Source organism: Carassius auratus, unplaced genomic scaffold (assembly GCF_003368295.1).
Source record: "Carassius auratus strain Wakin unplaced genomic scaffold, ASM336829v1 scaf_tig00217182, whole genome shotgun sequence".
In the NCBI taxonomy this organism is placed as follows: Eukaryota; Metazoa; Chordata; class Actinopteri; order Cypriniformes; family Cyprinidae; genus Carassius; species Carassius auratus.
The window spans coordinates 25,995-45,885 of NW_020528930.1; the positions used below are offsets into that span (position 1 = coordinate 25,995).

Here is a 19,891-nt window from a genome sequence, read left to right on the forward strand (position 1 = left end):
GATCTCAATTAATTCTCAATGTTGTTGGCCTCTCACACTGTAAATAATGGAGTAATATTCAGTACGTTTGTATCAAAATCTTTCTCATTTTCATCTGAATTGTATTAATAATATGGAAGACCAGGAAAGAGGCAGCATGCAATCTGCTCTCTGTAACCTCTCATGGCAAAAATGAGACCCTGAGCGTCTCCAAGAGAAAAATGGCACCGCTTCACTTGAACCTCGATGTCGACATTACCCTTTCCAAGGAGCTGATGCAGAATGCGTGACAGACGGCTGAGAGGTTTCAAGATGCTGAATGGTATTCATTAAAATGATAATTCCAATGGTATTCATTAAAAACAAAATCCCCAAACTCTGCCAATATGCTTGTGCTTGTTTTGTGCACTGTAGACACACAAATTCTTCTGGATGTGAAGTGCACTTATCAGTAAAGATTTAGTAGCCATGGTGTGCAGGGCGATTCTCAAGAGACAAACGGATCGATTGAGTTGCAGAGGAGAAGAACGGAGACTCCAGGAAAACATTAAAGGAATAGTTCACCTCATCATCCTTTACTCACCCGTGTGTCATTTCAAACCCATTTCCTGGAGAAATCCTCATGCAGTTATTTTTCCTGTAGTGACAGTCAATGGTGACTACATCAGCCAAGGTTCAAAAGGGAGAAAAAACATTATCGTATTCACACATACGAGTGAACAAATAAATCACAGAATTTCCATTCTGGTATGAACGATTCCTTTAAACATCTCGACTCTATTTCCGCGCAACCTAAAGTAGTGTGTTAAAAAAACAATTGTTCTCCAGTGTATTATTTCCACTTCTAGAACCCGGCGGTCATATGTTTATTTTTATTTTATTTGTAGCCATGTTAATGCTGGCTGCATCTGAATCTTATATATATTGTTTTTTACATCTGCTCGGGAAAACAGCTTGACCTTTGTGATCTAGCTGGCAGCGTTTGAGACAGAACCACTTCTGCACTCCTAAACTGAAAGCTTGAGGTAACCCACGCACATTGACAGTAAATATGCATCCTTAGGGTCATCTTATTCATTTTATCCAAAGAAAGTCTATTTTTAATGAGTTGCATCATTTGCAAATCAACACGTCTTGCCTCTAACTCTCATCCGCTTGGTTGTGGACCAGGTCACTCGGGTAAAGATGTTTCCGTTCATCTGAATAATTTTTCCTTTTTAGGGATGGCATGACGTGAGATTGACGTCTTTATAGCTGGTTTTCTGTGCTATCTGCTTTTTTTCCTCAATCTACAGTATTACAATTCATCCTATGACTATGAATCTAACTGAGTTTCTGCAGTAATTGGTTCCTTCCGTCCTCACATACTGTAGATGGACACATACAGTAATTAAATCTTGGGTCCGTTTGCAGACATGTTGTGACAATTGCTTTTACAATTTAGACAATGTTACGACTGTTTTAAAAATCGTGCCACAGCGATTGAGAAAAACTGTAACATTACTGGAAGAATGTTTGCTCATAACTTTGAGAGAACCTTGCCAGAATATTCTGATATTGGGAATTATGCATGCATATCTTCTTTTATTGTCTTTAATCCAATTTAATAGTCAGATACAGCTTGATGTAACTCTCTTGACCCCTTTAGTATGATTTTTTTAACAGCTAGATCAACTCAAGTACAAACATAAATACAGACTAACTGTAATTGCCTACATTTGTACTTTTACATAAAGTAGCCTGTTTCTAATATGAGCAATAAAAATGGTGATTCCAGACTTTGAAAACAGTTTACTTTGAAGGCATTATTGTCAGTCGCTAAATAAAACTCAAAACGTCCTGTCGCTCAGTGGTAGAGCATTGTGTTAGCAGCACTAAAGGTTGTGGGTTCAATTCCCAAGGAACACATGTTAGGCAAATAAAAAAAAATATATAGCCTGAATGCACTGTAAGTCGCTTTAAAAGCGTCTGCCAAATGCATAAATGCAATGGGGCAAGAATAAAAGCAATTATGTGCAAATCCATAAAGCAGTTTATTAAGGGAGTTGATCTAACCTGCCGTTTTTTGAGGTCTGAGATGATGTTCAGAATGAGAAGGTCAAACAGTGAATAGAAAAAAAGCTATTAGGCTAGTAAATTTGAGTAAAGAAAGAAGAGAAGCAAACAGCAGGGCAGGTAGTGTTCAATTAAATCAGTCGATTACATTGATTGAGACGCTCCACCTGTGCATTTAACCCCTCTGCGTCTCCTCCCTGGAGTATTACACTCATCCATTTGCTGATGGATGGAAGGATTTCCAGTCACCGTCGATGACCCGTCTGACCTGGATTAAGACTAAACAGACGATGCAATATTACAGAACTGTTGAGCATCAGAGGTGGGAATCATTAGGCCCAGAGGAGGTTGGGTAACACTTTAACACCAGTGCTTCTCAGTCTGTGGGTCACAATCCAGAAATGGGTCACAGGTCTTTTTCTGAGATGGATATGATAAGCATAGCAATGCATTTCATCTTCAATAAAAATATTAATTATGTATCTTTAAATGTATAAATGTTAACTAACAGTACATATATATTTATTGCAGTGGATTCATATTTAAATATTGCAAGAATCATTAAAACGAATCACCCTTAACACAGAACTACATCCAAATGCACACACCACCCTTGACACACTTATGCAACTGAGTTGTGAAAACAGCCCACTGGTTAAGAGGTAATCAGTGCATCACTGTTAGTTCAGAGGTCATTCCAAAACACTGAAAAATTGATGAGCTGTAGACATGAATCAGTGTGAGAAAGATTTCAGTCCAGAACATATGTGTTTGATTGTGCATGCATGGACGTACTAGATGTCGTATTATTCCTGAGATGAGAAAGTGAGAGTGTTTACAGTTTTTCTCAGTCGCTTTGGTGCATTTCTCAAATCATCCATAAAATTTGCAAACAAGTATGTGCATTTCTCAAAACAATTCGTACAAACAGCACCACACAATGGATAACCTGCAAAAGCCTGTGACTTACTCAAAATCTTTAGTTCATCTCTCAAAAGAATGAACATATCAGTAGGAGAACGTAACAGTGTGCAGATCTTTTTTTCTCTTATTTGATTTACCCTTTGATCTTGACTTTTTCTGGATGTGCGTATTTAGATTTTTTCTTTATAATGAACACATCTGTGCCATCTGACCAAAAAACGACAACAAAAAACACATCACGATGTCATTGTGATGTAGAAAAGGAAAAAGAAATATGGGCACAAAGATAATAAAATAAAAAATAAGTCAATTTTCTGAATTTGTTACTCTTGTGTTGTCCTCTGCCTATACAGTATACACTTACCAAAAAGTAGTATACTTCAAATTTATTTTACTAAGTATACTTAAGTAAAGTTCAAGTATATTTTTAAGTACAGTATACTTTATGTAGCAAGTATACAAATATCAGTGTTCTAGTAGTAAACTTGTAAGTGTACTGTTTCAATACTCCTTGGGACTAAATTGGCCCACTTTATAGTATATAAAAGTATACTTTTAAGTACACTTTAAGTATAACAGTAGCACACTTTGAGTACACAACTAGTTGAACTCTATGTTTGTAGTTTGTACTGCAATTACACTAAAAGTGAACTTATATTTATACTAATAGTTTACTAATTAAATACTTTGTACACGTTGAAGTATAGTTTCAGTAAACTACTAGTTTAGTAGTGTTATACTGCAAGTATATTAAGTGAACTTCACATCACTGTTTACAGTAGTTCTTAATCTGTATATATTTTGTTATGTGAATATCTGAACATACAAAACATCCAAAGAAAGAACAGGAATCTGCTTGTAAACAAAAACATTTTATTCTAGCTTCATGCATTCTTTTTTTAAAACACTTTAATATTGGCAAGTTTAATAAAAAATAAAGAAATAACATTTTGAACAAAAAGCTGAAAAAAGACTATAAATTGGATTCAGAATGATAATCAAAATGTAGATGGAGTCGGTCAACACCCCAAAGCTCGACTGTAATTATCACCTCTTCATCCATTGACATGTTTTTTTATCTTCTTCACTTGTGTTTAATCGGACATTCTGTGCAGAAGATGTGTAATAGCGCCCTCTACTGTATAATAATGAAAACACAGATTCTAGGAGTATAGCGCAAATATATTTACAAGCGTTTACCAATACGTAAAGTACTTTTTATAAACGCTTCATACAGCAACACAACTTTGGCCAAAACCACATTTTGTTTAATAAATACAAACTCCACATTTCAAAATGCTGAATACGTTTTTTTCTACATATACTAACTCTATCAAAACACAGCAAACACAATCCAAAATTGAGTAATTTAGACAAAATATCAGCACTGCTTTTCTATCCATACATACATACAGTCAATCATAGAACAGTAACTGTCAAAATACTAACAGTTGATGACTTTACAAAAACTGCATTACTTTCTTCTACATGTTTGACATACATGTTTCAGTTCTACTTGCATAGGCAATATAAGAATTGTTAATTGTTTAAAAAAAAATCCATTGTTTTTTGTAATTTAGTTACCTTCAAGTGAAACCCATTTTACATTTTACATCTTGCAATTCAGACTTTATCAGAAAAGTTAAAAGAAAAGTCAAAAGTCAGAACTGTGAGATGAATCAAAGTCACAATTACACAATAATATTCCATGGCAGAAATAAGCTTTCATAGGTTCCACACGTGAAGAGGCGAAAACAAACAAACAAACAAACAAACAAACAGTCCAGCACACATTCTTACACCCTTCTTTACCTCTTCTTCTCTCTTACCTATCTTCTTCTGATCCAACTCCTCTTCCTCTCCCATGCATTATTTTCTCTCTCTCTGATTCTTTGTATTGTTCTGCATCCACAAACCCAATTCAAAGAGGTATTTTATTCTATGTTGATGTAATGTAAAGAGCATCAACACCTGACTATTCCTCCAACTGAGACTGGAATCAGTTATTTCTAAATATTTGAGTGATCTCTTACTTAAAAATGCTTATCTCAGTTGTTACGATATTTTATATAGAGATATTGTTTCATTACTTTTAGAGCTGCTGTTGTTGCAGAAGTAGAGGCTTTACACTATATTTAATCTTTGGAACATTAGGTCTTTGTGTAAATTTGGCATGAATTGTGCAAGTGAATCTTGACTAATGAAGAGAATGTAGATCAAAGATAAATGGTAAAAACCAATGATAAACCATTTCTCTGAAATAGCTCAAAGGTTTATCTCATGAATCTTTAGTTGGAAAGCATACCCTTACGGAAATAAGTTTATTCAAGTGTGCTATTACTTCTTATAAACTAAAAATCGGAAAGTACTACTTACTACTATTACTATTTATCAGAACTAATGCTAGATGTTTAGAGGGGTAAGACTATTGCACAGAAAACTATATACAGTATACATTTTGAGCACCAAGTATTTAGCAACTGATAGTGTAGTAAACCGCAGATAAATGTGCAACTTGTTCAAAAGAATGGGGAACTGGTTTTATGATGTGTACAGATGACTAGATGATGTGGAGGTTGTACGAGTAGTTCTGAGAATCTCATTTCTGATTTGAAAAAATGCATCGAAGCGACTGAGAAAAGCTGTAATGTCTGGCCAGTGCAGCTCACTACAGTGTCTTCAGACTCCTTCAGGGTGAAATATTAATGCAGCTACTGCAGACCCAATGATCACCATCAGATCACTGCAGGAGAGCATCACAACACATGTATGAACGCAAATTATCATTCCTTGGCATTTTAAAAGAAAGCTTAATTTACTAAGAGACCTGAAATTTTTTGTATTAGTTTTAAACATTGGTAACTTAATAATAAAGGAGGTCAGACAGTGACATACAGCCAAGTATGGTGAACACACACACGCACGGAGCAGTGGGCAGCCATTTATTTGGGTATTCAGTGCCTTGCTCAAGGACACCTCAGTAGTGGTATTGCCAGCCCGAGACTCAAACCCACAAACTTAGGGTTAGGAGACAAACTCTCTAACCACTAAGCCACAACTTAACCTTACAGACTGATAGACAGACAGATAAATAGATAGATAGATAGACAGATAGATTGATCACACGCTATATTTAATATACAGTACATGCAAACACAACACTGAGATCTAAATCATAGAAAACATAATTTGTAAACTTAGTTAAACCATCACTCACTGTCTGTTCTGATTAGTTCAATTATATTGCTATGGGAACTGTTTCATATTGTTTATATTTAGATGAATTAATTGAGATTTCCGTCTACACAAACACATGCACACATAAACAGAGAGGGACATTTACTCACGTCTAGCACCAGAGCCGGGCGGAAAACTTTCATATGATGTGTGATTCTGTAAATGTGTGTGTGTGTGTGAGTGTGTGTGCTCTTGTTTTTGTGACACATCAGGACACAACTCTGTATAATGACACAGGTATTACAAGGAGAGGGTGACTTATGAGGACATAACCCATGTCCCCATTTTTCAAAACACTTATAAATCATACAGAATGAGTTTTTTTGAGAAAGTAAAAATGCACAAAGTTTCCTGTGAGGGTTAGGGTTAGGTGTAGGGTTGGTGAAGGGCCATAGAATATACAGTTTGTAAAGTATAAATCCATTACGCCTATGGGATGAACACACTTTTCACAAAAACAAACGTGTGTGTGTGTGTGTATGTGTGTGTGTGTGTGTGTGTGTGTGTGTGTTTGAGTGTGTGTGTGTGCGTGTGTGTGTGTGTAAGAGAGAGACCCTCCATTGAATGTATTACTCTTGTGCATAATGTATTCTGTATGAGACACGGCGAGAGTGAAATATAAACACGAAGACAAGAAGACTCGGCGCAGAGTGCTCAGCTCTAGGTGGGAAGAGATGGTTAGAACAACAGCAGAAGAGATTTTTCTGTGGTTGGCAACAGCGAGGGCGTGAGAATAAAAAAAGAGAGAGGAGACTTACTGAAATGGGGAGGAAAGCCAATGGCAAGCCAACCCACGCAACACCTACATCCCCCATCAGGCACACACACACACACACACACACACACACACACACACATACCGCATGAACACTGACAGATATCCAGAGAGACGCACATAAGTGTGCACTTACATTCTCCTATACCACACATGCAAGTACCTGAACGTGAACACATGATCCCTGCATTCGTCCCATTGCAGACATATAACGAGTGCACTTTATGTTACCGTGGCGATCAGCTCGAGAGGGTTCCAGGTGTCTGTGCGATTGTCACAATTTCTGTCCATTCAAAAGTAACACATATCAAATTCATAATTGTAATAATTTTTAAGGAATACAAAAATGCTAATTTGGTGAAAATGTGTTCACCCTTCTCAGCCCATCCAAGATGTAGAAGTTTCTGTTCATCAGATTTGGAGAAATGTAGCCTTGCATCAGTGTCTCACCAATGGATGCTCTGCAGTGAATGGGTGCCGTCAGAATGAGAGTCCAAACAGCTGATAAAAACATCACAATAATACACAGCACTCCAGTCCATCAGTTACCATCTTGAGAAGAGAAAAGCTGTGTTTGTTAGAAACAATTCCATCATTAAGAAGATTTTAACTGCAAACTGTTGCTTTCAGCTAAAATTATGAAGTCCATAATCCATAATTGTGCTTCCTGTTGTGCTTCTCACATCAAAATCCACACATATTTTGAGTAGTTTTTGGCTTGTAAATGGTGCTTGATCTGTGCAGATTTCTCTCCTGATTCAGACCAGAACACTTTTTCACCGGAGGAAGCATTATTATGGATTATGGACTCGTGTTTTAGTTAAAAACGCCTTAATGATGGGTTTGTTTCTTACAAAGATGCATCTTTTGCCTTTTCAAGATGGTAACTGATGGACTGGAGTGGTGTGTATTATTTGTGGATTATTGTGATGTTTTTATCAGCTGTCTGGACTCTCGTTCTGACGGCACCCATTGAGCAACCATTGGTGAGCAAGTGATGCAATGCTACATTTCTTCACATCTGATGAAGAAACAAACTCATCTACATCTTGGATGAGGGTGAGAACATTTGCAGCAAATTTGCATTTCGGGTGACCTATTCCTTTATTTATTTAACAACATGACAATTTTTGATTTTTTTTTTCTCACTTGGTCATTGTACAACCCTTTTATATTTGAACTAACTTTAATCTTTATCAGTAAGATTCTCTTCAGATTGTTATTACACCATGCCAGAAAACTTAAGATAAACAACAAGAAAAAGGGGTGCGTGCAAAACAAAATACATTTGCATTGGCGTAATGTTTTTCATTAAAACCAATATTTTATCATTCAGGAATTTATACACAATCATGCAGACAATTTCTAGCAACAAATCACACGTTTGCATTGCATTCTGACACATTTCAGTGTGAAATCTCTCTTATAGCATTAGTGCTCACATACTTGCGTAGATTATGTTTCAGGGCTGATAAACACCAGCTGATTTATACGTTCAGCCTGTAACAAACATATTCTTTGTCGGTGCTACTAAGAATCTAAATGCATAACAAGGCCGCAGCCCCCAGTGCAGATGAGCGTTTTGTGGTTGTTTGTGCGATGCAGGGCACTAAAAGGCCAGTTCGACAGCAGGTAGCTGTGCACTATTTGTGGGCGTAATGGCACAGCAAGACGGTGATACGCTGCCGTGCCAAGATAAGTGCTGTTTACTGCAAGCTTCGTCACTTATGGTGTCCCCACCTTCTGTCTAAGTGTGAAAATCTAAAAATCAAAGCAGGTGGCCCTCGGCGCTCGACGGATCCCTCCTGAGCCCATCTGAAAGCTGATTCTGATCTGAGATCATGACAATCAGAGGCTGGATCCGCATATAGATCCAGCGCTTTCTGATGCAGAAGCCTGGCCTGCCCTTCAGTCTGGCCTGCTTTTCAATGTGCTCTCGTTTTCTAGTCCCCTAAAATAGGCCATCGGATCCTATTTTAGTCAAACCACAGTCTATCATGCTCGGAGGATTTCACTTGGCCAAATCACCACAGTGATTGCTCGATTTTTCAGTGTGATACAGCACAGGTTTTTATGCATCCATTAATGCATAAAATAAACGGGCATTTGAAATTTTTAATGCAAGGCTTGAATTTTTTAATAATTCTTTTAAGTTTTAATGTGACTAGTCAGTTTTCTTTCTGTCAGTTGTTTTGCTTCCTGTTGCATAATAAGTTAAATTTTACATGTTGGATCTCCAGTGTTTTGAAACAATGAATCAGATTAAAACAGCACTATTGCAGTAGCATTAAGATTTTTGGTAATATTTTGAATCCGTTTTTTTTTCTGTTCTCATTTTAATTTTATTTATGAATTTTTTATTTTACATTTGTATAGCTGTTTTTAATTATTTTTTAGTTTGTTACTTCAGATCAAATAACAATACATGAAAAAAATAGGTAAAATAAAATTTGTTTCTTTTCATTTAAGCATGCATTAAAACACATTAAAATTAAATATTCAAACAATCTATCTATCTATCTATCTATCTATCTATCTATCTATCTATCTATCTATCTATCTATCTATCTATCTATCTATCTATCTATCTATCTATCTATCTATCTATCTATCTATCTACCTACCTACTTTTAAATTCTTAATTTAAGTGTGAGTATTCCTCCCTCTAGTGGTTAAACTAGAGCACGTTCTCCTAAGATATAAAGCAGTCTCTTTTAAACTCTTTAATGATTTCTTAACCGCAGGGGTTCCTAATCTTTTCTAGCTGATCCTCTGTGATCTAAATTATTTACTTAAGGACCTCTGAAATTTCAAGTCATGTTCTAACCTTTCAGTTAATGAAGAATAATAATGATTTTAATGACAAATAATTTAATGACTCCTTCTGTATAAAAAAAAAAAAAAAAAAAACAGATTATACAGAGTTGCCCCAAAATGTATTTGGACAGAACATTCTATTTTTAAAAGTCCCAAAATGTCACTGCATTAATTAGAAAATCATAACAAATAAGTTGGTTTAGTTTGAAACACACACACACACACACACACACACACACACACACACACACACACACACACACACACACACACACACACACACGCGCACACGCGCACACACACACACACACACACACACACACGCACGATATGTTGAAAATGAATGAAGACATGTATATCTGGCTGTGTGAACTTGAGATTGACCAGCATTAGCTTTTCTCTCACTATTGACCTGCAGTTCCATCATCAACCACTAGAGGTTAACAAACGCTTGTCTACTACAGTAACAGTAACAATCTCTCACTTCATGTCGCTATTTAACATCTTTATCACCCAGTGTTCGCAGTTAGCTAAATGCATCACACTCAAAACATGAAATTGCTCATTTATCACAGGCAAAACAGCCAAAATATGTCTTATTATATCAAAACACTAATGACTATACTATATACTAACATTATTAGCATGCCAGCAACAATTAAATACAGTAGGTCTACTATATCTGCAATATAGAACATATTGTTTACAATTAATGTCATGATATATCAGTGTTCTTCTCTCAAATGAATAAACAAATGTTCTTACAATGTTAATAGAATGTTGGTTCAAAGTTCTGTGATCTCAAAATCATAGCTTTATAAATCATTTATTCATTCCTGTTCTATGAAAACCATTCTTTTCTTTCCTGAAACATTTAAGTTGGACATTTTCCATAACTTTTATTAATAATAATTTCCTGAACCATTCTGAGGTAATCCAACCCATGATCTTGATATTGCTAGCTCCATTTCATATAAAAAAAAGGGGAAAATTAGGATGCACCCTTCAAAAAACCTATACAAATAATATATGTGTACCTGTGCTGTATCATTTTAAGTTTACTATTAAGAATTCACTAGGTCTGATCTGGCATATAGCTGAGAGGGAATGTTCCGGCAAGGTTCTTTCAAAGTTATGAACAAATGTTCATTTAAATTTGTCTGGTTGTTTGCATATACAGTATAACAGAATCAGAACATTCCGAAAACATTTAAAAGTGCAACATTATGAAATAAAACATTCCCTTAATTTTCGCATTGGCGTTATTCTTCTTCTTCTTCTGCCGCAAGTCTATGGCAGCCCATAGAACCGATTGGTTTGACATTCTGATAGAGGGCAGTCCCAACATTAACTATAGGAAATTTGAATTCTCTAACTCCAACTTGTCCACCACTTGTCCAAAATGTCAATATTTTTATGCTAATAACTTTTGAAGCATGAGCCAGAAAATGATTTTTTTCCCTCTGAATCCTTGAATTAACCCTAAAAACAAAAACGCTATTTTAAATTTTTCAAAAGACCTACTTTTTGAACTCTGCCTAGACGGTTAGTCCGATTTTCACAGAAATTGGCTCAGATCATCTTCAGACAATGCTGGCAAAAAGTTATGGAATTTATGTTGATTCGTCCAACCATTCTCGAATGACACGGGAACGAATTTGACGAATAGCACGCAAAAAAGCATGTGAGGCTATATCTCAGCAACGGTTTGGTATATTGAGACCAAACTTGGTGTATGTTATAACCATGAACTGAGACTACCTGCAGTATTTCGATGCAGCGCTACCTAGTGGTCAGGAGACGAAAAAATTCATATTTTTGCTTATAACTTCTGAATGGTTTGGCCAAAAATCACACAACTGGTCTCTTTAAATTCAGTGAGTCATGTTGAGTCGAATGATATCCAATTTTCCCGTGTCAGCAATTTGTCAGCACAGCGACGAATTTGAGGCATCTTGCCATAATGACACTTCAGCCTGTATCGCTGAAATGCTTTTGCATATTGACACCAAGCTTTGTGTGTGCCATTGTCATCTCTCACAGAACATGCCAAAATGATTTGATTACAACACCACCTGTTGGTCAAAAGTGATAAGCCTTTTAATCATATTACTAGTGGTTGCATTTTTCAGCCATTTCAAATGCAATCATCCTAAAATTGCTGTAAATGCTCACTGTTGCATTTGGTGTGGTCCTCCATGCCATGCTTAGCTCCCTAAATTTGCCAGTGGAGTGCTTGGCCTGTTCTGAACGTTCAGGAGGACATTCAGAAGAAAAAAAAAAATGTTTTCACAATCTTATTTTTTTGTTAGTTGAGATTCTGTTCAGGGTGGATAGAATTCAAGTTAAAATTATGCATTATTTATTTCTCTTAGCACAGTGTTTGTAAAGCTGATATTTGCACCGCTGCCTCCCGCACATGATCATTTTATTAAAACTGTCATGTAAACCCAGATGACACATGGCACAAGAATTAGTGCGGTCTTGGATGAGTGATAAAACATCTCCAAACAGGTGTTCATAGGTGTATCATGTTAATACAGCATTGACAGCAAAGGAATTTACCAGTGACACACTTTCCCATAGTCAAGTATCATAACAATGAGATCACACCTGTCAGGCAGTAGCTGTAAATCCCGCCCATTTTCCCATGTGTTCACTTCATTTTGTGTTTATAATAAGAACTGTTGTTATATTTACAGTAGCATTCAAATGTATGGGGTCATTACTTTTTTTGAAGAAATTACTTCAATTCAATGAACCATTGAATTGATGAAAAAATCAAATGACACTGAAATCATTTGAAAATAAGATGTGGAGTGGAGCGGCGTGATTTTTGACTAGAACGAGGAGTGGATTTTTAGAAAGTCAGAGCATTGTAGTGCTTTTAGTCGCTCAGAGAGCACTCCACTACCACTCCATCACAAGCACAATTAATGACAACTGCCCATAATATAACTGCATTTTATCAACTCACACATTATACATCATTAGCTAGTTTGACAGATCTGTGGTTCACTCAAATCAAACATAAATAAATACAACTTTACTAAACAGAGCAGATTTGTTTCAAAACCATTAAAAAATCTTACTGACCTTTTATTATTATTATTATTATTATTATTATTATTATTATTATTATTATTGATGTAGGTGTATATTGTAGGCTATATTTTATTTGTAATATATAACCTAGGCCTACTTTAAGAAAACATTTTTAACCCAAATATAACAACCCACAATATTACACAACTAATAATTGAATCCCACATCTCATGACACATGCATGACATATTTTAATTGACTGGACTTGAAATATCATTATAATTAGTTCCCAAGTGGCAAAAAAGGCACGCAAATATAAATTAGGATATATTTTCAAGAGTTGAATCTTAACATTTATAATTAAAACCAACTGCAGCCAATCTGCAAACAAAAAAGCATTCATATTAATTTTTCTAAACAAGAAAAAGCATACTGTGCGTTATCGTGTCTAAATGTTTGCTATTGTTTTCACGAGAAGACTGGCAGCTGTGCTAAATCTATGGAAATTATAGTTTAGAAGCGGTAGTATTGGTGCACACAGATCCTGATCATAATCAGTCGTTTAATATCTAAGCGCGAGCACTACATTAATATGGGAAGCCAAACACACCAAAAGTAGGATGAAACAGCACGGTATTAAAGTGTTCACGCAGTGCTGACTGGTCAATTAGTGCTTCAGACTCCAGTCCAGTAGGTGGCGGTAAATGCAACAAAAGTTGGTTTGCCATCCACCATAAGATGTTATTAGAAGAAGAGTAATGTTCGCGATGCGCTGTTGTAACTGATCAGCGCCGCACTGATGAAATTAGTTCACATTTGAATGTGTGTAAAGGTAATATTTCAAGGCAGCACAAACACTTTAATTTGAAACAACATTAAATATACATATATTTATATAAAGGTGCATCTCAATAAATTAGAATGTCGTGGAAAATTCATTTACTTGAGTAATTCAACTCAAATTGTGAAACTCGTGTATTAAATAGATTCAATGCACACAGACTGAAGTAGTTTAAATCTTGTTTCTATTAATTGCAGGGCCGCGGGAAGTAATTTTGAACAGGGGGTGCTGTGAATTTTTTTCTTTTTTTTTTACAAAAAACCTATGAGCCTATTTAAAATAAATTGTAAAAATAAATACATTGAGATTTACTACTTTGTCATATACACTTCAGTGCACAGCCAGCCAGGGTCTGAAACACACAGACATCAGTTCTCAGATATGCGCAATGCGCTATTAATCGGAAGCAGAAGCAGAAATAATAGTTTAATAATCGAAAGAAAACCTACCTATAACATACATGCAACTAATTTAGATACAACAAATAATATTACATCAAAATATAATATTAATCAAACTTCACAATAACGCTAAAACAATGCAATCGATTTGGTCAGCTGGCTTGAGTCACGTGCACTTTTATGTCACACGCAACTCTATTAACTCCAAAATCTTTTTACGCACACACAAGGAAATAATCTCTGAATATTTAAGTAATTTGTTTATTGAACAGTTCTCCACATCCATTATGCAAAGAACACACGCACAGTATAAAGTTTTCTGTCTCCATCTCCAACCCTTTTACACAAACCACAAGGAAATAATCTCCGACTATTAAACTTTATTAAACAGTTCTCCACAACCATTACGCAAAGAAACACACCGAACGAAATAATACTCTCCATCTCCATCCCACCACCTTACAAAAATACTATAGTGTACTATACAATTGCTTGGCCAGTCAAAGCTGATCCCACACTTGTTGCCAAAAAATAAATGTTACAAGCGCGGCAGCACCATGCTCTTACCTGAGCTACATGCAGGCGGGGTGCCCTGGTTACAGGTGTCCAAATGTCGAGGTGCGCTCTGGGGTCGTGGACATAAAGTCTCTCATGAGGGGACGAATGTCCAGGAGTTCAGAATGTCTGTGTTGGTATGCATCAGCGAAAATTATGTAAATTTACTAGTCAGCTGCTGCCAAAGATGGATGTATTCTGCATGGAACGAGCGGGAAACCTCGTTACTCGGGACCAAACCTGCCTGCCTGACGTTGACAACGTAACTTCCGAACCTGTGTTGATTAGGCCTCAAAATATGAAATTAAAATCCAATATATATGTAATAGGAATTTAAGGAATAAGGAATTTATAAATTGTGCAAAATATTTTAATAGGCCTACATTTTTTTTAATCTCCCTCTCGTCACTAGGGGTGCTGCAGCACCCCCAGCACCCCCACTTCCCGCGGCCATGATTAATTGTGTGATTTTTAGTAATTGTTGGCTTTCTGGAAAGTATGTTCATTTACTGTACATGTACTCAATACATACCTCTTTGCTTAATTACTGCCTCAATTCAGCGTGGCATGGAGGGTGATCAGTTTGTGGCACTGCTGAGGTGTCTGGAAGCCCAGGTTCTTTCACAGTGGCCTTCAGCTCATCTGCATTTTTTGGTCTGTTGTGTATCATTCTCCTCTTGACAATACCTCATAGATTCTCTATGGGGTTCAGGTCTGGTGAGTTGCTGGCCAGTCAAGCACACCAACACCATGGTTATTTAACCCTTCCTCCAGACTTTAGGACCTTGATTTCCAAATTAAGTAAAAACTTGCTCTAATCTGAAAAGAGGACTTTGGGCCACTGGGAAACGGTCCAGTTCTTCTTCTCCTTAGCCCAGGTAAGACGCCTCTGACGTTGTCTGTGGTTCAGGAGTGGCTTAACAAGAGGAATACGACAACTGTAACCAAATTCCTTGACACATCTCAATGCCTTGACCCCAGCCTCAGTCCATTCCTCAGGAAGTTCACTCAAATTCTTGAACCGATTTTGCTTGACAATCCTCATAAGGCTGGCAGTTATCTCGGTTGGTTGTGCATCTTTTTGCTTCCACTCAACTTTCTTGTTAACATGCTTAGATACAGCACTCTGTAAACAGCCAGCTTCTTTGGTGATGAATGTTTGTGGACTTACCCTCCTTGTGAAGGATGTCAATGATATCTTGTGGACAACTGTCAGATCAGCAAGTCTTCCCCATGATTGTTTTTCCTAGTGAACCAAACTGAGCTGAATTAGCATGTAACCATAATTCTAATTAGTTGAATGGTGGGTTTTTGTTAAATGTGGGCTACCAAGTATTGAATACATGTACAGTAAAGAATATACTTTCCAGAAGGCCAATAATTCACTAGAAAATATCACAATTAAAAGAGCCATAAACTTAAACTACTTCAGTCTGTGTGCACTGAATTTATTTAATACACGAGTTTCACAATTTGAGTTGAAAGCTGCGGAAGGGACTTTTGACGCTCTAGCGGTTAATAAACAGAACTGCTTGCGTCTTGCGGAAGAACATCGTAGCCGGAACTACTTCTCTCTGTTTATGTCTATGAAAAATCACAAAGGTACTGGGTTGCTCCGCCGCGTACCCCGGAGCAATCTAAAATAGTCTGAATATAAACACTTATTATAGGTGCACCCTAGTGATTCAGGACAAGCCAAAAACACGTTTGGAAAATGGATTCATGGTGTACTCACTTATTATATCATTTTTCAGCATTTTTGAAGACAAACAAAGTTACGGACCCCAGCTCTGATTGGTTGATTCTTAACCGGGAGCGATGGAGTTTCTGCAAATTGCAATAGGACACTGGGAGGAGCCAGAGGAGCATGATTTTTTCACAGATTATCTGTCTCATATCTACTGTCAGGACATAATGACAGGTTTAATAAATATGTAAAAAATTTTTTTACAAAAGTTTCCTACAGCACCTTTGAATTGGATTAGATCCATATTGGAATTCACAATTCACAGATTAAAAGAGATGGCATGCAGACTACTATGTTTGAATAAATAAGGTTATTGTGAAATCAGGTCTAACAAATCGAACCTAGTCATGCCTGAATTTCCTGGAATTATCAGTAAGACAAATGTTACATGCAAGCTTTCTAACAATTTTTTTCTTTATTCCTGCTGCAGGAACAACCATGAGCAACATTTACTATGGCCCGAGTAACAAATCGATTGACAACTGCACTGATGTGGACGATCTGATGAAGCGATACTACCTGCCCGTGTTTTACGGCGCGATCTTCATCGTAGGTGGGTGGGCAACATCACCGCTTTGCTGGTCTATGTTGTTAAAGTCCGTCCCTGGAAGAGCAGCACCATCATCATGGTGAACCTTGTCGTCACCGACCTCCTCTTCATGATCCCCTTGCCCTTTCTGACCTACTTCTACAGCCAAAACGACTCGTGGACGCTGGGCATCACTATGTGTCGCTTCACGCACTTCATCTTCCACTTCAACCTCTACGGCAGCATCCTCTTCCTCACCTGTCTGGCCATCTTTCGCTACGTGGCAATCGTGCATCCAATGCATGCACACAGCATCAAGAAGAAGCGCTGGGGAACGCTGGCATGCATCCTGGGCTGGACTGTGGCGGTCGCAGAAATAAGTCCGACTTTTAACAAATTTGATATGAAGGAGAAGAACAACAAAACCTACTGCTTGGATCTTGCGAGCAACAACCCAAAATTCATGTGGCCTTACAGTTGGGTGCTGACCGTGCTTGGATATCTGGTTCCTCTAGTCGTGGTCTGTCTTTGCTATTGGCGCATCATTAAGGAGCTCAGGAAGGGTCCCCATAAGGAAACCAGCAAACGGGTTAGAGCGAGGCGGCTCATCGTGTTGATTTTGACGTGCTTCATTGTGTGCTTTTTCCCTTTTCATGCACTACGAGCTTGGAGGATCTACACAAAACTCACTCCGGAAACCAACTGCATGCTGTACCGCTGGGCTCACGCCGCCTATATCATCTCGAGGCCGATCGCTGCAGTCAACATCATTATCAACCTGCCACTCTATACGTTATCAGGGGATTGTTTCAAGCAGGCCTTCATGGAAATGTTCAGATTTGATCGGCTCATGTCAGTGATCAACAAACCCACGACCAACATCTCAAATGATCAAAGCAGCTGAGACTAACACTGGTGTTTGAAATGTACAGTAAACGATGATCTATTGTTGGCTATTGCTACAAATAAACCTGTGCTGCCTATGACTGCTTTTATGCTCCAGGGTCACAAATGTGCACTTTCTCTTTCACTTTCATTTCAGAACCAACAATTGGTCTAAAATAAATAGGCTTAATGTAAACAAACAAATATGCAAAGGCATGTTCCATGTGCTCAATTGCATTGCTGTTGTACATGTAATGGTCTCTGTGTTTGTGCCAGTCTTAACTTGATGATGGTATTATGTTCCTTTGTCATACAAGATTGACAGCAATAAAAGTGACTAAAATTACATTTGCATTTAGTTTTGCTATGTACTGTACATTCAAAACAGATAAAAACATTGAAACTAAAGTAGTTTGAATAATATCTGCATTCCACAATTGACACATAGTGCTATTTTAGTCAATGTACCTATTGAGATTCAAATAAGGTGTGTATTTATCTTAAGTCTCTTAAGTATCTTGTCACATTCACAATCAGATGATCTACATAGTAGTGTTTTGATTTCTAATGAAAACTCAAAATTAGCACATGATTACTCACCCTCAAGGCATCCTAGTATAATAAAAATAATAATACATTTATTTGATACAGTATAACGCCTTTAAAAGTTGCTTTCTCAAATCAATCAATCATAACAACAGAGAAAACAGCATACTTTAAAGGAAACATACCATGTGAAAATCAAATAAATATTAATTAAAAACAATCCTAAAATATAATGTTTTAAGAAGAGATTTAAAAGTCACAAGTGAATTTGCTTCCCTGATGTCTGCTGTCTGTGTCTGTGTGCCTAAGTTTGATCCCAGCTGAGAGACTCTGTTTAGGTCCTGTGGACTTTGATTTCGACTTCCACTATTTTGTGTTCCAGTTATTTTTCCCTATTTGCTCATTGAGAGTGTAATAAACTTTTTCTGTTACCTGCAACTGTATCTATGTTTTCTCTGACAGAACGGCGTGACCAGTGATGGATTCAGCAGGTGAAGACCAAGTCAGTGTTGCAGTAAGTCAACAAGGCATTCTTCTGGGACAGCATTCCAGTAAGTTAACTACCATTTCAAGGGAGGTTGAGATGCAGATCTCAATGTCCAGATACAAGAGCTCCAGCGGAAAGCTTTAGCCAGCAGATCATCTGCTACTTTTGGCCATTCTCCGTCTTTCCTGAAAGGAAAGGACCAGGACTGGGCAACGGCTGTGTGGGACTCTTGTTCCCCATTATGTGCCACATTCAAGGACTTCAAAGCTGAGATTTTCAAGCTATTTGACTGCTCTGCTCAGGGTAATGAGGCAGCCTCCCAGTTGGCGCAACTGTGTCAGGGCAGATGTTCAGTTATGGATTAATCTATCCAGTTCAGAATTCTGCCGACTGCATATGTTACTGGAATGAGGCGGCTTTATGTGCAAGGTTTCAGGAGGGGTTAGATGACGACATCCAGGATGAGATCATAACTCACGAGCTGCCTCATGATTTTGACACCCTAGTGGAGCCCTCACTTCGTGTGGAGGGGCGTATTCAATGTCAGCGACGGACAGCTCAATCCCCCTGGATGTTGGAAGAGGGTGCCTCGAGTGCTGCTTCCATCTCCTCGTCTCCTTGAACAACCCAGAGCCCATGCAAGTGGGACGTCTTAGCCTGACCCCTAAGGAGAAGCAGGATCATTTGACTCGGCCTTTGCCTGTAATGTGGGAGGCCATGCCATCAGGCTATTCAGTGTCCATTAAAACCTGGAGCCCATCAGTAATCTGGGGGATCCTGGTGGACGCTACTCCGTATCTCGACTCCCCCATCTCATGTACCATGCTAAAGGTCTCTGTTCAGTATAAGGATACCTTCCATTCCTGTTCCGCACAGGTTGACTCAGGTGCCGAAGGCAACTTCCTGGATGCCTCTGTTGCTGCTCTGTGGGTATTCCTGCCATTCCACTTCCTTTGCCTATCTCTGTCCAGTCCCTTAATGGTCTCCTCATCTCCTCCATCACTCATTCCACTCCTTCTGTAAGTCTTATTGTCTCTGGCAATCACCGTGAGGTGATTGAGCTGTACC

The 19,891-nt window shown here is 37.7% G+C and overlaps 1 pseudogene; it reads left to right on the top strand.

Annotated features, from left to right (window-relative positions):
• Positions 1-18,136, top strand: part of LOC113100112 (2-oxoglutarate receptor 1-like) — a 28,522-nt pseudogene extending 10,386 nt beyond the window's left edge.
• The last annotated feature ends 1,755 nt before the right edge of the window (positions 18,137-19,891 follow it).